A 22,911-nucleotide genomic window follows, 5' to 3' on the forward strand; every position below is an offset into this window, starting at 1 on the left:
TGAAATATTTTAACTGCTGCCCTGTATTCCCTAAGCTGACCACTTCCATGGACCTTATAAGCTACCTATGTCTCTGGGGGACGCTGGGTTACTTACAGTGTCTGCTCTGATTGGTAAGTGTTCCTGGGAGGCTAACTGTTAAATATCCTAAGCTCACTGTTAAATATCCTTGACATGATAACCAAAGCATGGAGGTGTGCATGTCACATTGGCACCTGCCCTGTGTGAGTAGGACACAAAACTGTGCGCATGCTTATGTTTAAATACAACTTACACACACACACACACACACACACACACACACCATCACCCCACTAGTACCCAACTCTAGCTCACTCTCTCCCTTGGTGCTTCCTCCTAGTAGTTAAAAACAGCAAATATTAGTTAGTTTCTTGTGACCAAATGTAAGAAGCAACTTTGGAAGAAAGATTTGTTTCTAAAAGCTCTTAGGGTGAGGGAGTACAGCCCATCATATCACAGAAAGCATGGTGGCAGGAGCGTGAGATACTGGTCAGAATACGTCCTTAGTCAGGAAGCAGGGAGAAACAAACGCTGGTGTTCCCTGGTTTTCTCTGTTGCCTTTACTATAAAGCCCCAAACTGGCCTGTGTGATTGTGTCACCTACATCCTTCCTTCTCAGTTAGAACTTCCAGGATAGACTTACCAATATACTCAAAGGTATACTGTGATGGTTTGTATATTCTTGGACCAGGGAATGGCACCATTTGAAGGTGTGGCCTTGTTGGAATAGGTGTGACCTGGTTGGAGTAGGTGTGTCACTGTGGGTGTGGGCTTAATACTCTCACCCTAGGTGCCTGGAAGTCAGTCTTCCACTAGCAACCTTTGGATGAAGATGTAGAACTCTCAGCTCGGCCTATACCATGCCTGCCTGGATACTGTCATGCTCCCACCTTGATGATAATGGACTGAATCTCTAAACCTCTAAGCCAGCCCCAATTAAATGTTGTTTTTATAAGACTTGCCTTGGTCATGGTGTCTGTTCACAGCAGTAAAATCCTAACTAAGACATATGCCTTATTGAACCCCAAGGTGCTTTTTAATTAATTAATTGATCTTTTTTTCTTGTTCTTCTTTGAGACTGGGTCTCACTATATAGCCTTTCTGGTCTATGGCCTGGTATGAGGCTGGCCTCAGAATTGTGGCACTCTTCCCCTTTTGCCTCCTGAGTACTGGGACTCCAGCCATGTGCCAGCATACTCAGTTTCCTAGGTGTTTATTGATCCAATCAAGTTAATAATCAAAATTAAGTGAAAGTTGAAATTAACCATTACATACCCCCATGAAGCTCACTGTAAGCCTCTACTCCTGAAATTCTTACTGCTCTCCAACACCCTCTTGCCCAGTCTCTGGAAAGCAAGGCTGTAATACATGATCCCTACAAGTGGACGTAATGGAGCAACCATAGCCAAATGACTGATCCTTGAGAAGGAGAGCCAATAGAAAACCCTGTTATCTGACCTACGGTGCCCTGCACAGAACTCACACACTGAACCCTAAACTGGTAACCACACCTCAACTAGAAGAGACAAAAAGCACTCAGAGGACTCTGGACTGGAGACCAAACCTCTGCCAGGCCAAGAACTGCACTGGGCAAGCCAGACTCTAACAACCAAATCCCCACTGCTGAGGTGCACAGCTATAGGACGGGAGGAGAGGGGACCTGCATGAAATCTGACATGTTGCCCCAGCATCTTCACTAAGTGAAATGGTTTACAAAGGCTGCTGTGCATCCTAGAGATGAGCCAAGAGTGCCTGGGTGGGCTGCTCTTCTGTACATCCCCTGAGCCTTCCCTGTGAGTACAAGGAACCTATTTGCATGAGTAGAGGGTACCAAGATGAGCCTTGGCATTGTCCTTTGGCTAGGGTAGCAACCTTGTCGTTTAGCATGTCATAAAACTCTGCTTGGTTTAGTCTGTTCCTCCAGGGAGACAATTCTCCAGCTCCCCACCCCCAACCCCCGAGAGACTTTCCTACTCTTTGGACTGTTCTTCCTGAAATAGAAAGAGGCAGCCCTGTGTGCCTTTCTCCATCAGCAGACTCCCATTTGTGCTCAGGGTTGATTTGCACAGTTCCTTGAATTCTTTGCATAGGAAGGATTCTGTGTCAGGGGTAGCTTGCTAGAGTCAGACATTCTGAAAACATCCTACCAGGGACCATGCAGGAGAGTGAATCCTTCACCAAGAGGAGGTCACATGGTTTCTAATCCTAGAATCATGAAAGGCACTACAATTCTTCCTATGAACTCTAAGCTATGGTTTTGCCTCTGAGATCACATGTCTCTGGAAAGTTCTCTGACAAATAATTCAAACAGGAAGAGATTCATGTGGTCCTAGTATCCAAATACCTGGTTGCAGAAGTCACAGAGGCTAAGAGCCAGGATATTACTGTAGGATATGGGGACATAACCCTATGGCCAAAGCTACTTCAGGAACAACCAAAAGCTGTGACTACAATTGTCTCTTCTAGTTGAGGTATATAGATGTTATCCTGACTTTGGTGTGAGTCTATCAATAATGAGGCTCTCAAAATCTGGCGTCCATGCAATGGTTCTCCAAATGTATGAAACGTCTGTCATCATCATTCTGTCCCGAGACTAACAGGCCTAATAGAAGTAGCCAATGCTACTTGACACATGCAAGTTTCAATTCTCATGACCTCTGACCTCTGGCCTTTGGCTCACTGAGGCCTTGAGGGTGATTCCTCCTATATACAGCAGACCCTGAAAAGCTTAATCACTGGGGATAAAGCCAGGTCCTTCCCACTTTGCCTTACACATTCAAGTCGTATTACTAGGGCCTGCCTCATCTTATACCTAATAAACTGCCATCACAGATAAAAACCTCTCCTCACCCAGACCATCAGAAATTCCAATGCTAGACAAGGATGTGATTTAGTCTGCTGCATTCAGACACCCTTGTTCAGCAGGTTGAGAGCTTGATGTGTCTATGTCAGGAGATGCTGAGATACCCCAGGTTTTCCTGTTACCTTCTTGGAGACAAGTTATGCATCAGAGCCCTGGGACTCCTACAGAGTGGATGGCTTGAGTCACTGAAATATATTAGGGGCTGAAAGATGGCACAGGGATTAAGAGTATTTGTTGTTCTTCAAGAGGATTCAAGTTCAGATATCAGAACCAACATCAGATGGCTCACAACCAGCTATAGGAAATCTAGTATTTTCTGCCAACCTCCATGCTCTCCTGGGCTCTACAGACACCTGCATACACACATACACACAAATAAATAAAAATTAGATGTTCATATGTGAATATATACATATATAGAGATAAACACATATACTTGTCTTTGTGTATATAGAGAGAAAGATGTAAGGAGAGAAACAAAATGGAGAATTCGGTCCCAACCACCTCCCCCTAGATTCCTGTAGTTACTGGCAGTCCTTGAGGTTCCTTAATGTAATCATCACCCAGTGGCCTGTCTTTGTCTTCTCAAAGTATTTTCCCAAGAGGACCAAGGGAGACAGTCTCATTGATTTGCCACTTCCCAGTCTCACCCTTCTTCTGACTGTGAGGATATTCTCCAAGTGCTCACATTCACAGGCACTAGGGGAAACAAGTTCACTGTGTGATTATGATGGGATGCAGTTCAACCCTGCTCTGTAAAGACAGATCTCTGCACACCTCTTCTGCACCCCAAGCCCTCCCTAATAAATGGTCCAGTGGGACTCAAAATGAGGAGGCAAAACCAACCAGCACCTCCTGAGTCCTCTCGACAGCAATCTTTGCCCCAAGAGAGAACTTCGAATGAGAATGAAGATGCAAGAGTGTGCCTCACAGGTAGCCCAAAACCAGCTCCTAATCCAACAATTCCATACTCAGAATTTTCTAATCATCTAACTAAGCATGAAATTATGAGGGTAAATCATGTTCAGATGTGATTCAATGTACAAAAAATTATACATATATACATCTTGCACTCATTAAAAACTGATTTCTAGATAGAGGCTGTGTGGCTTATAATCTCAGTTGAAATATTTTATGTGGGCTCTTATTTACAAGATAGAGAACACAGGAGTTTCTCTCCTCTGGTTACTTCCTTTCAGCAGAGGCTTCTGGCCCAGGCTAAGGTCAGTCTCTGACTATATCAAAGGGGAGCTGGGGAAGGAACTTTGTCCTTTGCCAGATTCTACCCCCCAATCCCATTTTTGCTTGTGATGTTCCCACAGTCCTGTGCTCTGAGCTAATGTCAAGAATAAACCATACAAGAAAGGTTCAGAACTGCCGATGAAAAGGCAGCTTCCAGTAAAGAATGGCAGAGGTAAATCTCTGTGAGTTTGAGGCCACCCTGGTCTATATAGCAAGGTCCAGGCTAGTCAGAACTAAATAGAAAGACTCTGTTAAAAAACAAACAAACAAAAACCAGCTTTCTAGTTTACACTCTGCAACAAAGTATCAATGTAACCTTCACCAAGTCACCTCCCTATCCAATCTACTCATTACTCACTTGACCATTCACTCTACAAACACTTCTAAATCACTCACTGAATTTTAGCTAAATAGGCCTATGTGTCTCTGTCCATAGCAGACATCACTAGTTGATCACTGCACACTTTGCTCCAGACCCTTCACTTAGCTTGCTGGGCACCCACTGAAAATCTCTGCCTCCGGGAGTCAAATCTCAGAAAGGTTTGGCATCCTTCATGTCAGGGGGGGGTGGGGGGGGGCTCTGTGGAAAATGCTTACTGTGAAAGCTCAAGTCTCTAAGCTCAGATACCCAGCACCTATGTGAAAACCAGACATAACGGCGTGAACCTATAACTGGGTACTGGGAGGTAGACAGAGATGGCAAATCCTGGGGGGTTTGCTAGCTATCAGTATAGCTGAAAGGGAAATCTCCAGGCTCAGTAAAAACTCCCATCTTGAAAAATCTAATGTGGATGGTAGAAGAAAAACATATCCAGTGTGTATCTCTGCCCTGTATATGCACATGCATAGGTGTGTATACCTGAGATACAGACAGACAGACAGACAGACAGACAGCAGAGACAGACAGGCAGGCAGGCAGGCAGGCAGGCAGGGAGGCAGGGACAGAGAAACAGAGACAGACAGGCAGACTGACTGACAGAGACAGAGATGGTGGAGATAATAGAGAGAGACAGACAAAGACAAGAGAGAATGGCATCTTCAGCCTGAACAGACAGGAGTCAGCAGAGAGGAGAGATCCAGACACCATTGCCACAGCAGGTAGCATGAGATCCACCAGTGTTTAGAGGCTCAAGAGTCAAGATTCCAGCATGGGAAAAACTTGCTTTGCTGTTTGGCCCTGATACAGAAATTCCCCCCTTTTAAAGAGGGCTCTACCATCTGCATGTGAGTGAAAAAAGGAGCAGAATTCACATGAATTGCCCAGAGCCAGTTTAAAGCTTTAGTTCTGGCCAGACTTAGCACCAGCATCAAACTCCTATTCACACAGGGACCTGTTTGGCCACGTTTCTTGGCTGCCCAGCCCCTGCAGCTCTCAGAGATGCTCCACATTCCATTAGTTAATTGGTTTGTTCCTCCTGCAAGGGAGTGTGCATAGCTCTGATCACAGGGCAGTTGCTTATTCTTCATCCTTTTTCAAATGGTATCAATTCTGGGGTTGACCTGCTGACTGAGATGCTCAGTTCCTGCATGTTTCCTGGGGCCATTGGGAGGGTCGGTGGATGCGCCTATCAAAAAGGAAAAAATGTCTGCAACTTGGGTTGTAACCAAGCCACAACTCAATTTCCTCCTCTGGCAAAACTTCCTGAGACAAAAAATAAATAAATAAATGAAATTGCAAACTATGGGCTGTGGTAGGCTTGCCTCTGATAACTAGACCACACTTGGTAGCTGAACAAACAAGGGTTGGCTGGAAATCCCATGCTCTTTGGCTGACATCTCTAATACATGACAGAGCCGTCCCCGATGCCATTTAAAGCAGGCAGTTGGCAGCTTCCCTGCCTCTGTGTGCTGCTAACTGCCAACCTTGAACACGAGACTCCACGGGTCTGACACTAGAGCCACGCTTGTTGAACAAGTATTTGACCACAGTCAACAGAAGTATTTTGCACACATTTTTTTTCTCATTTATTCTCTGAAGTTAATTTTATAATTATCTCCATTTTACAGCTGGAGAAACTAAAGCTCTGTGAGGTTAAGCAAGTTACAGAGACACACACCTAGCAAATCACAAGTGGGGATGTCAGCCTCGGTCTCACTATATCTGTGGGCTTAGTAGCCCAGGTTGTGCCTGTGGATTCCCTACCCACCATTCTACACTCTACCTCATCCCCAGAAAACTCTTAGCTTAAGCTCACCACCATGCCAGAAAGTGTTTACCTGGGCCATGACAATTCTAGGGTTGTCCACAAGCCAGAGCCAGTTTTTGTTCTTCTCCCATGAAGTTCTGGGGCTGTTTTCCACAAACAGGGCCCCTGCCTGTCCAAAAAAATAAAGATCTTGAGTGTCTGCTCTGCCTTAACTCATTTATTATAGCTCTGGAAGAAAGATAGGAATGTTCTGATCAATACAGAAAAGGCCCAGGGCGGTACGTGCCTAATTTCTACACACAAATCCTGGCCTCAGTTTCCTCGGTTGTAACATGTTTTCAGTTCAACCCTCCCAGCCCCCGAGACACCCATGGCACACACCAGAAAGAAGAAGCAGTTATTACATACCCTGCAGGTAGCCAGAAAGTACAGTGCAAAATGATCATCCCCAAATCACCACTCCTCCATCCATCTCTCTCCCCTTCTACTAATCCAGCCACTCAGCAGCCTATCTGCCCACTCTTTCCATCCTCTAGTCCCACCCACATCCATCCATCTTAAGCTCACTGGGATTTCAAACTCAGAGACAAATAGCGAGGAATCTCCACACTGTTCTCAAGGTATTCATAAGCTGAAGCCCTATCTGGAGCCAGTATGCTCATGATCTCCCAAGAGATCAAGCCAGAAGCCAACAAGGAAGAAATCACTATGGCCTTTTCACCATGTCTTCACGCTCCCATTGACCATCCCTAAAGTGGAGGAGGGGTTTCAGGCAGAAGGAAGGACAGGTATGGGGCAGAGCCCGCTGTGTCTGTTAGCACTTGGTAAAAGGGTGACTACCATCTTGTCAAGATGTAAACCAAATCCAGAGAAGGGCCTTTTGCAAACCAGCCTGTGATTCCATCACTGGGTCTGTGTGGGTGGGAAAGGGGATGAATAACATGTAGAAAACATACACATTCTCATCCAGGCTCCGGCCTTTGGGAGCAGAGTTCACAGAGCCATGATTCCACTCATGCATGCAGTCTCTCTCTCTCTCTCTCCCTCTCCCTCTCTCTCTCCCTCTCCCTCTCCCTCTCCCTCTCCCTCTCCCTCTCCCTCTCCCTCTCCCTCTCTCTCTCTCTCTCTCTCTCTCTCTCTCTCTCTCTCTCTCTCTCTCTCTCTCTCTCTCTCTCTCTCCCTCTCTCTCCCCCTCTCTCTCTGTCTCTCTTTCTCTCTCTATCTCTCTCTATCTCTCTCTCTGTATCTGTCTGTATGTCTGTCTGTCTATCTGTCTCTCTCTGTCTCTGTGTCTGCCTGTCTGTCTGTCTCTGTGTGTATATCTGTCTGTCTGTCTGTCTGTCTGTCTGTCTCTCTCTCTCTCTCTCTCTCTCTCTCTCTCTCTCTCTCTCTCTCACACACACACACACACACACACACACACACACACACTCCTGAAAGTAGCCAACTTTCTATAGGAAAGGACTAAGAAGCCATCTCCCCAGATACTTGACTTTTTTTAAAAGATGTATTATTTATTTATTTTATGTATATGAGTATATTGTTTCTGTCATCATCTTCAGACACACCAGAAGAAGGCATCAGATTCCATTACAGATGGTTGTGAACCACCATATGGTTCCTGGGAATTGAACTCAGGACCTCTGGAAGAATAGTCAGTGCTCTGTGCTCTTAACCAGTGAATCATCTCTCCAACTCTAACACTTGACTTTTTGATGAGCAAAAACTTTCCTTGATACTAACATGTCCATTGCACAAGTCAGAGTTCCTGGTCATATTAGGTAGAGCCCTCAAATGGAAGGCAATTACACACATGTCTTCTATACGTACCACTAGATAGTTGATAGAAAGGCATTTCACAAAATAAATGAAGATTCTTCTACAACTTGTTGGTCTGTCATATGTATGGGTAAGTTGCCTCCAGTTTTCAGAACTGGTTTTCCAGTTCAGTTGTTCCCGGGCCTTAGCTGTGTTCCCGACCCATTTAGCTCTCCTTTCACCTTCTGGTCTTTTCATAGATTCCATCCCTCAGTTATTGCAGTTTGCAGACTTACCTTCAAATCAAGCTTGTCAATCTTACTACCATGGACATTTAAGGCTGTATCCTGTTTTGCTGTCCTGTGCATTCTTGCATTTAGCAGCACCCTGACCTCAACTCACTTGATGCCAAAGCACCTGTTTTTCATGGAAATAACCACCCAAGCTGTTGTAGAGTCAGAGGAATGAGCTTCTCACACCCTGGGAAGAACCATCTTCAAGGGGGTGAAAGTTTCCTTCCAAAAGAACAGAAAAAGTCACCTTTTAACTGGGTACATTATAAGCAACAGAAATTTGCTTGTGGCTTTTCGTAGGCTCCAATCCCAAGATCTCCTCATTCAGTGCCTGGTGAGAACCCACCCGCATGCATCACACCTGTGCTTGTCCTCACACGGGAGGAGGGGTCTACAAGCTCCACCCCAGCCCTCTTTTTTAAGTGTGCCAATCGCATTTATGAGAGATCTCTTATAACCTAATCATTTCCAATACTCCATCTCATAATCCCATCATCTTAGGAGGGGTTATGTATCAAATATGGATTTGGGGAGGACGCAAGATGACATTCTGCTGCCACTTACTTATTTAGGTCCCAAGCCTGAGAAGTCACACGCTGGGCTTCGACAACACCGTCTTCAGGAAGTATAACTCTTTCTTCTTGGCCCTCTCTTCGCAGCCTAACATTTAAGAAGGCTGAAATTCCAAAACTATTCAGCCATGATAGATTTTTTTTTCCTACACTTCTGGCCAGGAGCTTCTGTATTCAAGGGGTGAAGTACCAGTCAGTGGTCCTCTGTTAGAAAACAAACCTGTGGCTTCCTGACCTGCACCCCTTCCCAGACTGACAGAGCTCGTTACCCCAGAGAGTCACTAGGCCAACTAGGCTACCTCTGTCCTGCAGGATGGAGAGAAGAGAGGCAAGGGTAACATGCAGTGCAGTGTTGTCAGTGTATCCTCCATGTTAGATCTCCCAGGAGAGGCCAAGTTCCAGGTGGAAGGTGAACACAGAGTCCGTGGAGTGTTCATCTTGGCGTCATGTCAACACTTCTTGCAAAGATGGGAATGATGGTATGGATGGTGTCAGCAGTGCCAGGGACAATGAACAAGCTGGCAAGAAGCAAGCATCCAGTTCCAGAGGACTGACCTCCTGCCAAGCACACGAAGAGACAGTAGCTAAGTCCTGCAGAGGAGCTTTTGGTTTGCTGGTCCTGCTGCTCTCGCCTAATTCCCAGGCACTTCCTGAGTGAAATCAGGCTTGAAATGAAGAGTTCTCATCCAGAGCAGCCCCTCAGGAGGAAATGTGAACTCTGAAATGCACTGTTGCAGGAAATGTTAAAGCTCCTTTTAACATTCTAGTTAAAAGTGGAAAATAAGAGTGGTGGCTGCTCTTGGTTTTTTGTTTTTTTTGTTTTTTTGTTTTTTTTTTCTGGGACTGCTGACATTCATGTGAGGTCAGCTGGCACAAATGGCTTTCAAAGTGGCACTCTGAGGAGGCTGGCTAGGATTTGCCACCCTCAGTTCTCTGTGGGTCTGTACTTCCTTTGAAAGGTTAGTTCTGAGTTGGGGTAGTCCATATCATAGAGCCCAATATCTGTCCCCTTGCCTTCCCAAGCATGTGACAACAAGCTACAAGAGTCCCTAAGCTAGACCATGACAGTGTCCTGACACAGGAACATTTGTACCATGTGCCATTCTAATTTCCACATATCCATCACTGTTGGATAAATATTCCGCTGAGGCACAGGAATTACGCAAGGATGGAAAGCACACACTGAGTCCTACAGCGAGAACTGCTTGTGCATCCTAGAAGTTATAAACTTGGTATTTGGCCTTCCATGGTGGCATTTCCTACCTGACTGGTTGATTCAAGGGATGAGTGGTTTGAGAATGAGAGGACATGATGTAAAGTGTGGGGGGGAGTTTCCGGGGCAGCCTCCCAACAGGGTCAATTATATGTAACTGCATGCAGAGCTGGGCACTAATCTGAAAGCATTCAACAAGTTCTTCATTTGGTCTGAAACAGTGGTCCTGGAACTAGGGTTTCCTAGGGTCCCCAAGTCTTTATCATGTCCCAGGGCTATTCCAAGGAGCTCTATGATGCTTTCTTTACACTGCGCAATGTCTATAACAATAACACATCTTATATCATGTGAACTTTAAATACTTTCTAATGCACATAAACACCAACATGATTAAAGATACAAATTTACCTCAAGATTTTCTCAAATTTCTCAAGATTTCCCAGTAACATTTAGTTATTAAGTAATTTTTTTTCAAACACTCATTTGAAAGGTCCTTAAACTATTCTACAGAGCTTAGGAAAATTTTTGACATTAAAAATGAATCCTTATAATCTCTCAAACACTGGCATTCTTCTCAGATTTCACTTCCCTGAATGATTTTAGGGACTTCAAAAGGTTGGAGGCAAACCCTTAGAACTAACAAAAGCACAGGGGGCACCTGTGGTCAATTGCAAAATTTGCCACAATTCTTTGCAGCTTCTACCATTAAGAGGTGGACTCCATTTCTTGACCTTGTGGTTTGGTTTAAAGAATGGAATGCAGAGACCAAACTGTTATATGAGCTCCACTGTCGAGCCTCAGGCATCTTTGCATGCTTCCACACGCTCTCTTGGGATTGTGCTGCCACCAGCATGGACCAAAATCTAGACTTGCCAGATGGAAGATGACAGGGTACATGGGTCAGAGATGAGACACCTCAGTGAGCCCTCTTCAGCCAACCAGATTTCAGGAAACCCAGTAGCTGATCACAGACATATGAGGCAAGCTAACTAAAAGTAGTCAGGCTTGGCAAGCACAGGTGATTCCCCTCCCCAAATACTCACCTATAGAATCATAAATTCCACAGATAACTGGTTCTTCTCTTCTTCCCTTTTTTAAGGTGTCTTTATCATTGATAAGTGAGAATCTTTAGTCCATCTTATCCTGTTTTGCTTCCAAACTCTTCAATGTATATACAGACATGTAATGTAAGCAAGGTTATTATTAATCATAAAATCCTTATAAAAAATCCAATACCGCAATATACCATAACATCTCTGAAACGCCCACAAGAGCAGTTCCTGGAACATTGTATTCTTGAGCTTAGCCATGACCTTATAAGGCAGAGCCTCCACACTTGCCAAGGGGAGGACACCTGAGATTTGAAAACAAAGCTACGCAACTCACATACTAGATGTCTCCTCACTGTTCACCGTCTAAAACTCTCAAAGCTGCAAATGAGTTTGTCACTCTGGAGCCACTGTTTTCACACAATGACCTTCAACCCTCTCTCTCCCATGTATATCTTTTGGCCTGCCTGGTTTTATTATCCTAGTTCCTTTCCCTTCCAGCTATACAGCCCTAAACTGAGCTGGTACCCATACCATTCCACTGGGCACACCTCAGATCTTTCCAAAGAAGTCACAGCCCCTAATGCAACTGTGAATAAAATATCTAGGGTCACCTGAGCATGAGGAGAGGGTGTCTCGGGTTCCTGGAAAGAGACAGGGTCAATGCACATTTAAATCCTCCCACCAAGCTGGTAAGAAGTGTCTCTGGGAGGAGAGTTGTGTGCCCACTTCATTCATGGGGCCCAGATGATCCCTGTTAGGCTGTGAGGGGCTGGATAAAAGCTAAAAAGCAGCCCTCCTAGGGAGAACATAGCTTCTGTCTACAGTTCTCAGCCTCTGACCTGTCTTATTCTAGCACTGTCTTTTCTGTTTCAAAGACCACTTTGGCCTCATGATGTCACTATGCATCCTAGAAATCTTTGCCTGTAAAAGCCATAATATTTAGGAAGATAAAGTCTGCTAAAGGGACTGTAGATGAAGTTTACTGTGGAACCAGCTTTACATATCATGCTTCCAGATCACTTCATTCTACCTGTTCCTCCCCAGAAAAATCCAAACCTCTGCCTGATATAGAACATTGAGTATAAAAGAAAACAATACTCGAGGCCGCCGAAGTGAGCAGGGCTCAGAGCAAGCAAGTGGTACCTGGAGCAAATGGGGAGTCAGGGAAAAAAAAATCTTAGTTTTTTCTTTCAAAGGAAAACTGGTGTGCTGGCTTTGATTGCCATCCTCAGGATACTGAGCCCTGGTCATACGAAGAAGCTTTTCATACCCAACCCATTAACTTCCCGTGACAACCAAATACTTAGGGTAATATTTTAACTATTCTCACAGTAACATAAGCAGTTCATTGCCAGGAAGGAATGAGCATTTGTAGTCAAAGGGAAGAGTCCCCTGTGACATTAGTAACTGTTGTTATCTGAATCAGCTCAGCATCACATGGAATGATTGCTAAGTGTATCTGGGGTTTCAATGCTGTCCTGTACTGCTCTCTGCAGTTTGAAATATAGACTTTCTTCCCCATTTCTTCCTATAGGCGGTCTATGATTGCTCATAAAGACATGGCAAATTGGCCACCTCTGACTCCAGAGCTCAGAGCCTGGCTTTATTTAAGCTATACTCAGCGAGAGATTTTTTTTTCCTAGAACAAACAGTTCTGGATTTAGACCAATATGGATACTGTGGTCATAGGGAAGAAAGCTGCCATCATTGACGCCTTCACAAATACATCCTGATCATTGCATGCCCAGCAATACTAACTCATGTACATTCATTGCAACAACATACATAGGACAGATGTCAGCAGCACAGCCTTCTCACAAATTAGGAAGATGAAACACAAGAAATGTTCACTTGCTGACTTGGGGCATCACCTGCTGCGGGCAGGGGACTGGGATCCAGCTCCAAGTCTTTTAGCATCCACCGTTTACCACTGGGTAAGGCTGCCTCTCAGGGAAAGATAGAACGCTGACCAACAAGAAGAAGTATATCTCCAGCAAAAGGGCTGTGATGAGCAGCAAGGACAAATGCTAAAGGGAGCTTTTCTGCTGATCCAGTGTCTGTGCAGAGTCCTGGGATCTCAGGAGCTGGCTCTAAAAGTGTCTACACCTGCATCAGAACTTGTCCTGATACCTATACTCAAGATGTGATAACTAAGTGGCCCTGAGCTTGCAGATTACAAAGAACTAAACCACTCTCAAGAGCCACAGAACAAGACCAGGGCTTGCTGGAGACTGACACAGGGTAGGAACAAGGTAGGCCTGTCAGAAGAAGGAGTTTTGGGGACCCCTCACCAATATGATGTCTGCATAGCAATCAATAACCCAGCTATTACCTACTATAATTACTAATTATTATGCTAATACTACTATAAAGAAGTAGATCTGGGGGCTGGAGAGATGGCTCAGAGGTTAAGAGCACTGACTGCTCTTCTAGAGGTCCTAAGTTCCATTCCCAGCAACCACATGGTGCCTCACAACCATCTGTAATGGGATTTGATGCCCTCGTCTGGGGTGTCTGTACTTATACACATAAAGTAGATCTGTAGTTGATCTACTTCTCATTACAGTCATTGCTCTTCTGATTTCACAAATGTATATCCTAGGGATGTAAGAGAAGGAACTCGGTGCCTGTTCAACTGAGCTCCATTGCTCTGGCTCTCAAAGCAGCAGTATACAGGTGATCTAAGATCCATACTCATGGGCAAGGGGTAGGAGCTGCTGAAGGAAAATCCATACCAATAAAAACAGTTACTCAGTAAGGGGCAAACAGAAAGGAACAGAAACAGAAACGAATAGGGAAGAAGTGTATTCTTGAGACTCAGACTTTTGAGAGGCCAAAGAGAGATTATCATCCTCATTGTGGATTTGCACAACAAATACTGGAATTGTATTTAGTGTCTCGTGTTTACCAGATCTTATGCCAAAGGTTTACATACAAAATCCATATTTAATACTCAGTGTGAACTGCTTCTCGCTTCAATAAATCTAGTTTCCTGGATGTTCTCCTAAGAATCCTGACTCAGGAAAGAGACTTTGGTCTGGCCATCAAAGTCAAAGAGAACAGCATCCATTCATCATCCATTCATCCATGCTGTGATCCCTCGGGGGAATCCCCAAGTAGCATGGCCATCATAGTGCATGGAAACCCTTTCAAAGTCAAATTCCCCTGCCTGTTCCTACCACCTCCCCTGGGCTTTACAGAGTCTTCAAACCTCATTCTCTTTCATCAATGAACAAGAAAACTGGCACCCCACTGAGACTCTTTTGGCTCCAGTCCCCTCTAACTGTCCCCACTCTAGCTGTGTCCTGTTCTTCAGCCAGAGGACACTCCATTTGCAGCAGTCCCCAAATGTCTATGCTTTTCCCTCTCCTCCATCTCCCAGCCTGAGTAACAGAGACCTCAGAGCTATCAGGTAAGACACACAGTTCTTAGCAGAAAGAGGCGAGGTGCCCGTCTTGCTCAGTTTTGAGTGTTTGGTATTCGGAGGAGCCTAAGTCAAGTATTAGTGGTTGTTTTGAGATTAGGGAAGGTAAGAGGTGTAGAAAAATAAAAAGAAATATTTCTAAAAACAAACCAAGAAAAAATTTGGAGCTGGGTCATAGTAACCCAGGAATGCAAAATCACCAAGCTGCTGCCACCCTTTCAAATGATCCAGTTCAAATGTTCCTCCTGCCACAATTCCCTGGGTTGATGCCCATAATGTTCTCTACCACAGTTAGTCTTTGGCCTCTGGAGTATTGTGTGTGAGAATAAACACGCACACAAACATTGCACTTGCAGATGAATAAGCCAAGTCACACTCTTGCCCACAAGACACACTTACACAGTGTTCTGGAACTGTGTAATTTTAAGCCATATCTGTATTGAAAAAAGGGGCAGCCTGTTGTTCCAAATAGCTTCCGAGAACCCAGAACTTCTGTCTATAACTGTCTATGCTAGGAGCCAAATTCTTTGCATGAACATTGAAATGATTTTAGGTCATCTTTGTGCTACAAGGATATAGAAAGCTGACCAGCACTCAGTGCAAATGGCTAACCAACAAAGACAAGTTCTTCTACCTACTATGGACAGCAAAAGTAAAGTGGGGTAACATTTTAAATAACAAATGAATACTTTGAATGCTTCCATTTACAACAGGGACTATATTTAAGATAAAATTTTAATAAAAATATGCAATTATATATATAATATACATTATATACATATATAAATATTTATATATTCTTTTGCATCTCCTGTCCCTTAATCAACAAAGATATGTGTGGGTAGGATGTGGACAGGGTACTTAGCACTGTTACAACAAAAGGTAATGTTCAGCTTATACTTTTGAACTACAGTTAACAGTAAACTAATAGACCCCAAAGCCAGACACTGACAAAAGAGGAATGTGCTAAATCATTTTAGCTTTTATTAAACACATCAGGAAGCCAAAGTTAGGTAGCTAGCAATTTGTATAGATCCATTCCTTGGTACTACTCTAGAGTGAGTAGTCTTATCTTCAAGAAGCTTTGCATAGAGAAACAGCTCATGAATAAGTAGAAAAAATATGATTTTAGGTGTTGGTAAGTTCTATGAAGAAGACAAACTTGAGTAACATGGTGGCTGTAGTTGAGGTCAGAGAAGACTCTCTGAAGATGAGATGTCGCTTTGGAGACAGCAACTAAGCTAAGTTTGCATACTAAGCATAGTGCAACTGTGCATAAGTGACAGCAAGGGCAAAGACCTTGAGCCAAAAGCAAGTTTAGGAGATTAAAGACAAGAGGAAGAACCAAGTGCTGTTGGTTATTATAAATAGACAAAAAGAGATATGAGAAGTGGGTACAGTTAGAGGTCAACTGGTTTTACTGAACTTTGTAAACCAGTAAAAAAGAAAAATTTACAGCAACAGAAAGTGTAACTGTTATTAATGAGAAATAAGGTACTTTAATTTATAGTTTATAGTTTAGAACGATTAGTTTGGCTACTGGCTCCTGCGTTGGGAAGGACTTCTTTACCTCAATATTTTTCACATTTTAGAGCCAAGGAATTTGTTGGGAAGAGAAGCATATTTTGGGCAGAAGAGTCTTCAATGTCAGTCATAGTTTTATCCACTAGACACCCATTGACTCTCTCCTTTATGCTTACAGGGGTTACAACCAAAAACATTTCCAGATATGGTCAAATGTCCCCTGAAGGAGGACAGAACCACCCGATGAGAATGTCAGCTCTCTGGGGACAAACGTAGAGACAGGAACCCCAGTTCAGAGACTGCCACTATGGTCCAAGTGAGAGAGTAGCTTAAAATAAAGCAAGCATGAATATTATGAAAACTGTCTAAGTTACATGACACACTTTGAAGTTAGAGCCAATATGATCTGCTGATGAACTGAATGTGAAGCATGAGAGAAAGGGGGGATTCAAAGATGCTACATGTTTCATTTGAACAATTTAGTTGATGCTAACCACATTCGTCAAGATTGAAAAGCATACTATGGATAGAAGTAGTGGAAAAAGGAGACAGAAAAAATATTGGCTTGGTACTATGGTTAGGTATCCACATTGAGAGGGCAATGAGGTATTTAGATAGAGTTCTAAATAGATGTCCTGTGAGGATACAAGTGTAACTTTGGAGAAAACATTTAAAGAAATTCGGATCACATCATTTCTTCTACAATATAGTCTATGATAGCTGCTGCCCAACTCAGAGGAAAATGGAAGAAGGAAAAACTACAGGAATCCAACCCCTCCTGTTCTAAGGGATTATAGACAGCAGAGATGATATGCAAGAAATTCAGGGGTGACACCTGCAGATTCCCTAATGTTGGGAAACTCGAAGGAAAATGCCAGGAAGAAAGGCGTTTTATTTTGTTACCCACTGAGATACTGAGGGAAGATTCTTGTGTTCTTTGGCAGTCAAGGTTAATCAGTCAACAAGGTTAACAAGGTCATTAAAAAAAAGTAGGTGGCCTATGTTTTGTAGGGTTCAGCTTGTGAGAGTTAGTGTTCAATATTAGCTTTACTTTTATCTGCCACCCTCCCAGGCCATCTAACTGTCCTTGTGCTGCTGGGGAGAAAGCCATGAAGGGTTTGAATGTGAACTGACTCTACAGACTCATATGCTTGAGAATGTGGTGCCCAGGTAGTAGTACTGTTTGGGAAGGCTGTGGAACCTTTAAGAGGTGGAGCCTCACAGGGAAAAGTGAGTTGCTGGTGATGGGCCTTGTGGCCTTATACCTGGGCCTCACTTCCGGCTCACTCTGCTTCCTTGGTATGGATGCCATATGAACATCATACTCCCTGCATTAGCTGACATACATGCCTGCCTTCTGTGCCTGTTGCCACTTCTTCCTCACTATTATGAACTATAACCCTCTTGAACTGCAATTCAGGATAATTTCTCTCTCTCTTTCTCTCTCTCTCTCTCTCTCTCTCTCTCTCTCTCTCTCTCTCTCTCTCTCTCTCTCTCTCTCTCTGTTTTAGTCAGGACATTTTATTACAGCAACTGGAAAAGAAACTAAGACAGCCTCCCTGACTGACTCAGGATCGACCACATCCCCAGATATTGATGACCTAATAGGTCCACCCAAACATCTGTTCCAAGGTCACTGAGTCACTTGCTATGATGGCTTCCTTGGGTGGCCTGTGGGAATGTCTAGATCCCAGATGTGCTACATCATTTTTTTCAGAGGAAAGCTGAAAATAGCTTAGAAAAGTTTGCACACGTTTCCAGACTTCTCCCATTCCCAGCATGTTCCACTTATATTTCATCCACTTCCAGCGCCTTCCAGTGAGTCTCCACCTCTTAAAGGTTCCACAGCCTTCCCAAGCAGCACCACTACCTGGGTACCAGGTTCTGTAGGGTGAGTTCACATTCAAGCCCTTCATGGCTTTCTCCCCAGCAGCACAAGGACAGTTAGGCGAAGTGGGGAGGGGGAGGGGTGGCAGATGTAAACAGAGCTAATATTAAACATTAACTCCCAAAAGTTGAACCCTACAAAACATGAACTACCTATTCTCTTATTTAAGTCCTTGTTGACCTTGATAGTTGAACTTGACTGTCACCTTGATGGGATTTAGAATCACAGTGGAACCAAATCCCTGGACATACATGTGAGGGATTCTCTGTTAGGTTACCTGGGACAGAAGACCCTCCCTAAATATGAATAATACCATCCCCATGAGCTGGGTTCATGGGCTAAATACAGAGGAGATAGCAACATATGCTCAAGCATTCATTCACCATTCTCTAGTCCTTGATTGTGGACACAAGACCACCATGATGCCTCACACTCCCTGCTGTGATGTAATCCCTAGAACTATGAACCAGCATAAGCCCTTCGTTCCTTACCTTGATTTTGTCAGATATTTCATCACATTGAGACCTGCAACTGATTTGTTTTTCATTTTATTGGGATGAATTCTCTACATACAAAACATTCTCTACATAAAAAACTGAATAAAATGTGCAGCTGTCTACATCAATAAACTTCTGTAGAATGCTCTTTTCCTTGCTCTGATACTAGCTTGTTCTAGAGCCCTGGCTGTGTTCTTTGAGCTAAATAGGCCTTCCTCCTTCCTGGGCAATGAAAAGATTGATACTCATGACCATGGCTTTGGGTGTAGGTCATCCCACCCTTCCTGCCTAAATTGAATGAACAGGAGATAGGACCATAAGAATCACTTAGCACATCCTTTCGGCTGAATTACTTGACCTACAGGAGAGTTTGACATTGCCTCCTTCCTGAAAGCCATCTGTTACCCTGCAGAGGTAGCCCTGGGGGCAGGGAGTAAGATAGGATAGGCCAGGAAGACTTGGGAGCATTTTCCATGGTGGTCAAGAAAACACATCAAAAGAACAGCCCTGTCTCCCTTCCTCTGCTCCCTCTGCAATTCCTTGAAGCCAAGGGGAATGACATCACAACAAAACAGAGGAGTTGCCAAGACATACTCTGCAAAATGTCCTCACATGGTTACATTTTCTGCAAATTACAGCGTTTGGAGTATAAATCAGAGTAATTGTTTAAATCAGAGTGACTGTTGAAACAGATTTCCAGTGATCAAATCAAAACTGCAATCACTCCGCGGTTCCTCCTGTGCTCAGAGCCCCACATACTTCTGAAAGTGTCGGTTGTCAGTTACACGGACTGTTTACATTACCATGCTGCCCGAACAGAGAAAATAGATATTTTAAGAAGAAAATGTGAATCCAGGGTTACAAGAATGTTTCTCAAACAGCTAAGTCATCTTGTTTCAAGTAAAACCAGATGTTTGCATCAAGAGAAAGCCAATCATTTCTTTTAATTATGCTCAATGGTCAGGCCACCAGGAATACCCACATGTGTACACATGAGCCAGGAGAAATCAAAGGCTTTGTGACAAAGAAAGCAATCAGCAACTCCCAGACCACCAAATGGCATCCCCAGCTCCAGCTCCAGGTACAGTGTGTGTACCTGCTCCAGAAGAGCAGTCAGTAAGGTAAATCTTCCTTGACCGATATGCCAGTGTCTCACACCCCACCTTGATGCATGTCCCCCAAAAGTCTGGAACAAGTCCAGCATCAGAATATATCCTCTACTTCAGGATATTTATAAGAAATATCCTAGGAAAAGATCTTAGGCAACCTAGCTGTCCTCTAATGTGCCCTCTCTGGCTATTGTTCTGTCCCTAAAGCCTTGGGAATATGACCAAAGGAGGCACCCAGTCCCTTGTCCTTGTTCAAGAGATACAATGGAGGGGTTTCATCTGGTCACACCTCCAGGTGGGAGAGGGAATCTGCACCTATTGTCCTGCCCTCTGCTATGATGTCCTGTTAGGTATGGTGGGGCTAGGGAGAAGTTATATCATAGTAAGGGTAGAGAGGAAGGGTTCTAGAATCCTCTGCTTCCCTAGGAGGATCCTGAGCTCAATTTTAGAAGAAAATTCATCCACCTGAAAGGAGACACTGAGCATCATCGTTTCCCCCTGAGAGTGGACTTCACTGGCGGAGTCCCAGAGACATAGCTTTACAAGGTCCCCTGCAACCAAGGAGTGGCCACAATCCCAAGACTTCGGTATGCATGCCCACAGTACCTCAGCCTTGTTCCAAGTTGCTGGTAGTTTCTGAGTATTTGTTTTAGTTCCAAATGAGCTCTAAAATTGCCCCTAAAAGTACTTAATGGCACAAACACAATACTCAGAGCTGGATGCAATTCAGGGGTAGGAGTACTTACCTGATTTCAATGCCCAGTATTGGATGGAAAAAGTAATATTTCCTCTGAGTGTATTCCTCGAGTTTCATTGTTTGGGGATTTAGCCCATAAATTTAACTACATATTAGTTTCCGTTTTCTTTGACATATCTTCCTTTCTGTGTCGTTTGTTTTGCATTGCTCCTACTTCCAACTCTTCCTAAGCAGAACTAGTCACAGAATTAGTTATGGGATCACAGGTAAGTTGTATGAGCTGTTTAGGTTTTGATTGGGTTAAAATGAAGCTATAACCCATTAAAAACAAGTATTTAGCCCTGGGTTGTTTTTATAAGATCAGCCTGCTTTGGGAAGGGTTGCTGTAAATGATTCTGTAGGAGTCCAGTGCTCCTTTCAAGCCTGCAATCATATCATTTAGTCGTTATGAACCTTTAAAGTGCATCGCAATCGATGTTGTGCATGACGAGAGCACTCTAGCCCGTGTCTCTGGGAACACTGATGTCACTAAGAAAGTTTTCTGATGTTGGGAGACATTAAGGCCACGCTTTGTTCTCTCTCATTAGAAACAATGGCCATTTCCACCCAAGAGAATAAGAGAGACATTTTCTCCTCGGTTGGTTATGAGAGGGTGTGGAGAAGAACTCAAATGTGCACCTAACGTTTTCTCCTCCCCTTCATTGGTGCTCCTCAAGCTCCAGGACTATTTCTATCTTCTGTCCAAAATGGTTCCAGCATGGGAAGTTGTAAAAGAAAGTGAATCTCATCACTGTGAAGCTAAGAACCCTGCTTCGTTCTCAGCCCTGGAGTCAGATGTGTATCTGTGGAACAGATATTTGCTTTTAATGTCTTGGCTGCAGTTGACTAGTTATGGCCCCCCGAGTCAAACTTTCATGGAGATTCTTGAAGTCATAAGTAGGATGAGATTTGTCTAAAGTTTAAAAACTCCTTGCTTCACACCCATGGTCCCCATAAACTGGCTTAGTAGTCTCTTATTGTTTTGAAGCACGGTTGGATGCTACTTGTGCCTAATGTATATGCAGGTTTTTCAGAGTAATTGTTGAAATACCCCTGCCATGCAACAACGGAGTCCACCCAATCTGCATCACATGCCATGTACTGTACTTACAGCTCAAGTACCACATCTGAGACTCTGCCTATTCATTCATTGATTAAATTCTAGCATACAATTATTAAACTCCTACTGAATGCAAACATCCAAGTTGTCAGTTTCTAGGCATTTGAAGATGCATCAGTCATGAATAGAAAGCCCCTGAGTTGTCTGCAGACAATTGACCTGTGTAGAACCAGAGGCAGAGCTGAGAATCATCCAGTCTCCTTTTTATTTACTAGGCATTTGCCTTGAAGTAATGCTGCATGAAGAAAATCTGCTGTGAAACAGTTTCTCTTATACAAGGTCGGAGACCAAATGGAGTTTAATTGGGTCTTTAACTGGAAGTACGAATAAGTGCAGCACCATCAGAAAAGTTATTCAAAGGAAACTTGAAAAGACAATCTGCTCAATTTTCTAACATCAGGTCCCACTCTGTTGGCTTCAAAAAAAAAAAAATCATTGTTTACATGTGTAAGATGGCTTCCAAGTGTGTGACACACAGCTAAGTGCTCTGAAGCAGGTAGGCCCCATCAAACCTTTGACTATAAAACAGATCTCCACTCTATTCACTGCCCAATTCCATGGGCCCATATCTTGAGAAGGGCTAGCATCTGTGTGTGTGTGTGTGTGTGTGTGTGTGTGTGTACACTAGGCCATGCTCACCATCAAACTCTTGGGATCTACTTGTATCTCTACTTGTATCTGCCCCCAATGATAAGGTTATGGCATAACACCAGATTTCATAGGAGTACATAGGATTTGAACTCAGATCCTCTTGCTTCCATAGAAAGTTTTCTCATCTACGGAGCCACACATCTCTCACACCCCACAGAATGAGTATTTGAATGGGGAGGAACTTTGCATAGATCTCACAATACATTTGTGGGGATCCACGAAATCACCTGGAAATCAACCTCACCTTGACCTTTCTGACAAAGAAACAAGAAAATCTGGATAGTGTCAGCTATCAATAAATCCAAGCTAAAAGTCAAGGCTGCAGTGAGTTCCAGAGATTGCCACCAGAGGGCAGCAGGGCACACAGACACCTTGCTTTCACCACTCAGAGAAAGCCTTAGGTGGAAGTGAAGTTAACATTGTGCTTAAGGTTCTTAAATGGATGGATCTGGAGGATATCATCGTGAGTGAGGTAACCCAATCACAAAAGAACACACATGATATGTACTCACTGATAAGTAGATATTAGCCCAGAAGCTCAGAATCCTTCTTAGAAGAGGGAACAAAAGACCCATGGAAGGAGTTTACAGAGGCAAAGTTCAGAGCAGAGTCTGAAGGGACCATCATACAGAGACTTCCCCACTTGGGGATCCATCCCATAAACAAACACCAAACCCAGACACTAGGCAGATGCCAACAAGAGCTTGCTGACAGGAGCCTGATATAGCTGTCTCCTGAGGGCCTTTGCCAGTGCCTGACAAATACAGAAGTGGATGCTCATAATCATCCATTGGATGGAGC

Source organism: Mus caroli, unplaced genomic scaffold, assembly GCF_978045245.1.
Source record: "Mus caroli unplaced genomic scaffold, Mus_caroli_1 scaffold_14, whole genome shotgun sequence".
NCBI classification, from domain to species: Eukaryota; Metazoa; Chordata; class Mammalia; order Rodentia; family Muridae; genus Mus; species Mus caroli.